Source organism: Leptosomus discolor, chromosome 3, assembly GCF_034619465.1.
Source record: "Leptosomus discolor isolate bLepDis1 chromosome 3, bLepDis1.hap2, whole genome shotgun sequence".
Taxonomy (NCBI): Eukaryota; Metazoa; Chordata; class Aves; order Leptosomiformes; family Leptosomidae; genus Leptosomus; species Leptosomus discolor.
Window position 1 is genome coordinate 61,351 of NC_141393.1, and position 4,817 is coordinate 66,167.

Sequence of the window (4,817 nt, forward strand, 5' to 3'; positions counted from 1 at the left end):
TATTTCTGCTTCCTAATGAGAAAATTTTCATCTGATGGTGCTGCGGGGGTATCTTTAGTGCAGCAGTTTAAGATGGCTAGTATTGTTAAACGGGCATTCATGATGCCCAGTTAGCATTCGGTCTGTTTCTAAAATGAAATCTAAGTTTTTGTTCGTCGGATTTAATTGGCGTCGTTTTTTTTCTTTTAGCTCTACTTGGAAGGAATTGGTACCCGTCCCCTCCTCCCCCCCCAACGGCTACGTTTAAATTTTGGCAGTCGTGACTCCCTGTTGGTTTTCTAATTTTCCTTTTATTTTAAATCTAAATCTTTTAGCGTTATGTTAGTTCACCACCGCCCGGGAATTCTTTTAGTACCTACGTTTAAACGTAGCCGTTATTGAACGATTCCTTTTTTTATTTCTCTTTATCTAAAAATCTAAAGCTTCGATTACTCTTTTGGTTCTAAGCAGGAGTCACTGTTGCCTCCCAGCTTGCTTACAGCGGTGTGATCGTTTAAGCGTTAGAGCCTCCCAATTAGTTTCCAGTTCAATTGGTTTAGCAGTGGTTATGTTTAAATGGAGCTGTTAACGACTCCCAATTAGTTTTCTGTCTTTATCACTTGAAGAGGGTCTCTAAACTATTCATTTTTTGAATTGCAATACGGACTGGGAATAATTACTGCCTGGTTCGTTAAGTAATATCTGCCACTAAATTTAGTCATTACTCAATCCTAGGTAATATTTCTTCTCTTTAGGCGCGCTCTCATATTTTGTGACTTTACCACGAAGTGGATTAACTAGGACGCGTGATTTTTTTCTTTTCCTGTTAGAGCTGTTTCGCTACAGGTATTCCTTCCAGTTAGTGCTCTGTTGTTGATATTCTGCTGCTTGCCCTTTGATTACATCAATGGGGAGTAAGTACTGTCTGCAGAGTGGGAAGCAATAGCTAGAGCGGACGACGGGCAGTATTTGCTCCCAAAGACTGTTCTGGTTACTGTGACGGACATTTTTATTTTAAACGTTTTGGCGTAAACGAGCGGTAAAAATGAAACTAATAGAAACTGACCACTTTGGAATTCCCCAGGAAAAACCACCGGAGCGCCTCGACGCGACCGGAGCGAGGACGCCTGCCGCGGTCGACTTGGGACGCTCGACGGTTTCGCGCTCCGTCTCCAAAGTTTGAAGCTCCGCGGAGCGCACCCTCCCCGAGCGGCGACTCGGCCTGTAGCCACCGCCCGCTCTTCTCTCCGGCTCCGCCACCCGTTTTTCCAGAGCAGCCCAAAATCCCGGGGAAGCGAACCCGCGCACAGCAGATACGCCGCGACACCAAACCTCCGGCTGTCCAGCTGCACCGCCCCCGACCGTCGCTGCTGCGCCAACGGGAGCCTCCGGCCGACGCAGTGCCGAGCGCCCGCGACCCCGTCGGCCGCCGGCTTTGCCAGCGGCGCGGTCCGGCGAAATCCGCGACGCTGCCGAGTCTGCGGCGAGTCCGGGGCGTGTTTTTTTAGCGAAGGAAAATGCCGTTTCAAGTCTCAAGTCCAACCTGCAAGGAAAAAGAAAGCCCGCGTAACAAGGCTAGACCCGTTCCTGTCTGTTGCAGAACTTGTACCAGCGCTACATTCTGGACGGGACCGAATGACAAAGCCGAATTACAGCCTGCAAGAATCCTCCTCTCAGAGCTCTCTGGTTGCAAAGTGAATATTGTAGATCACCAGCAGTTGTAAGACACTGAGACTCCTACTTTTCTCCATCTGCCTCCCTCAACAGAAAGAAGTCCCAAAGGACAGAAAACACCAGGATAGGGTTGAAACCAAACCGAACCCAAACCAAAAACCAAAACCAAGGAAAAACCGTCGGGGAAAAGAACCCCAAAGCATCAGGAACTGTACCGAGCACCTTAAGTAACACTGAAGTGACTCGAACCAAAACAAGTGACAAAGCACCTCAGGAGAGGTGCCAGGAAAGACAAATGAGTCCACACAGAGCAACGCCCGCGTCCTTCTGAGAGGACTAGGCAGGTGAGAGAAGGCCCTTTGAAGGCCCGTGGTTCTGAGAAGGCCGCTTGTCACGCAGATTGATTCTGGTGCCTGGATGGGAAATGGAGGGGACTGAGGGGCACACGAAGGGGAGGGAGGAACTCGGACAGCTTACGGAGATGCCTGCGGTGCAAAGCCAAAAAGACGGCTGCAGGATGGCTCGGCGTCGGTGCCATCGACCCCCCCCCAAGATGCTGTGACCCCACTTGGGGACGACCACCTCTGGCCCTGGCGCCCCCGGGGCTGGGCAGGGGCAGCAGCGCTCGGCGTAGCTGGTGGCAGGGGGCCCGACGGGGTGGAAGGCGTCCCGGCAGGGCCTGGCCAAGCCCAGGAGCACATCTGGTCCTCGCTGAGGGGCTGGAGCCGATGGGGGCCTGAGGAGTACAGGGGTGGCCTGGTGTCCCCGGCCGCAGCTCTTCCCTGCCGCGGCCGCCTGCGCTCCTGTCCGCGCCCGAAGCCCCATGGCCGCAGAGGCAGCTGGGTCTGGAGCTGCCAGCGCCAGCAGCCCCAGAGCAGAATGAGCTCCCTGAGCAGAGGCCGAGGCTCATATACCCCAGGCCCCGCCCCCGGGCAAGTGGTGGGGATGGGACACAAGGGGGGGCGGTGCCGGTGGGGGGGGGTGGGCAGCAAGGCAGGCCAAGGGGAGGGTGGGGCATGGGGCAAAAAAGTCACGCCCACGGGGGGGCGGTGCTGGGGTGGGGTGCAGGACAACAAAGGCAAACCCGGGAAGGGGAGGGGGTGGGGGCCGGGCAGGGCACGGCCACTGTCGGCGAGGCCATAGGGGGGGCGGTGCTGGGGCGGGGTGCAAAGCAGCAAGGCACGCCCACGGGGGGGCGGTGCCGGGGCGGGGCGCGGAAACGCAAGGCACGCCCACGGGGGGGGGGGGGGCGGTGCCGGGGCGGGGCGCGGAAAAGCAAGGCACGCCCACGGGGGGCGGGGCGGGGGCGGGGTGCGGAAAAGCAAGGCACGCCCACGGGGGGGGGGCCGGGGTGGGGCGCGGAAAAGCAAGGCAGGCCCACGGGGGGGGCGGAGCCGGGGCGGGGCAGCAAGGCATACCAACGGGGATTGGGCGGGGAGCAGGGGCACAAAGGGACCCGGGGGGCGGGGGGGGGGGGCGGTGACAGGGTAGAAAAGGCACACCCGGGATGGGGGGCAAGCAGGTCACGCCTACAGTGGGCAGTGTTGAAGAAGGGCAGCAAGGCACGCCCACGGGGGGGAGGCACCGGGTGGAATTAGGGCCAGGCACACCCACCGTTGGCAAGGCCACCAGGTTGGGGGATGGCATGGGAAAAACCACCTGTAGGTACGGACAGGGGGATGGGGGGGGCATAGGTGCAGACGTGGTGCACATCCTTATGGCTGCTCCATAATCTCATCTTCAGTCCTAGGAAGGGAAATGGGGTCAGAAACACTCCTCACAAAACACAAGTTGCCATCCTGCAGGAAGTTCATAATTCCAGGAAAATCCAGTGCACCTAGAGCAAAACAACAGCAAAAGTATCAGTTAAAAGAGCTGTGTGTTTTAAAACCCTCTTGTCATCCCTGAACACCCCGGATGAAACTGCTGACATAAAAAAAACCATAAAAAAAAAGCCCAAGCTGCATCCGAGGGCACTCTCTACTCTGCGTGCTGCTGGCCCTTGCCCAGTCCCACAGCTCTCACCTCCCACAGAAGGAGCCCCCTGGGCAGAGCCCGGGGCTCATCTACCCCAGACCCCGACCACCACCCTTCCCACAATCACAGGGAACTGGAGAAATGGAGACACGGAGAGACGGAGACCTAGAAATGCCATTGTCACAAGCAACAGGGAAGAATTAAATCAGAGCTGGTGGGGTGCCAGAAAGGAAAAGACATAGAAAGGAATGGTAGAAGGTGATACTGTACAGGGCAGTGCTAGCAGAAGAGCAAAAAGCTTTGGGGAACCAGACAGCCTGAAAGGCAGACAGAGGCAGGGACAGGCCAGGAGGCAGGCAGAGATCTGGAGAACCAGGGCAGGGATGGGCCCAGACACACAGGAGGGGACACATGGCTCCTGGTGCCAACGGCAGACCTTCACCAACCCGAGGCTTTTCTCTCTATCTCTGCCCCTATCTCCTCCACAGTGCCGGCTGCCTGACCTTAGGAGTAGGCGGTGGGTGACTCAGCGCACTTGTCCCATTAAGTTTCCTGGACATGCAGCAGCTGACACGTGCGGTCAACAGAGCCGCCAAGGTCCTGGTGCCATGTACTGGTGGCGTACTCTGTTGGGGATGGCTGGGAGGGATCCTTCCTTGCCACAGGGACTGGCTGGAGGCAGCTGCCTGTGGAAGCCCCTTGGTTTGACTCCTCAGCCAGCTCCTGCAGGCAGGCATGCCCAGGCAGCCCCCTTCCTAGCCCAAAGCAGGGCCAGCCCCATCATTAGCCTCACTGGCCACACCTGCCCCAGCTGGAGCCCATCAGGAACAGGGGCCTGGCCAAAACCCCACAGCATATGGCCCCCTCCCTGGCACCTGCCCACAGCCACAAGCTCTGCACCCAGGGGCTTGAAAACCATCCAGGGGCACAGAGGAGGCAAGAAATTTTACTCACTCCTGCCCAGAACAAATCCTGGTACTGAGCTGGCTACAAGGCTTGGTACCCAAACGCAGCAGGGCAGCTGGAGAGAAGAGAAGGGAAAAAGCAGGAAGAAGATAGAGAAGAGGTGGGGGACAGGCAGCCAGCAAAAACGGGATGTTGCGAACAGGAGAAGGACAGGGAGCAGGACAGTACCGTAAAGAGAAGAGTACTGGGACACTGAGCAAAATACCCAGGGAGAGATGGAG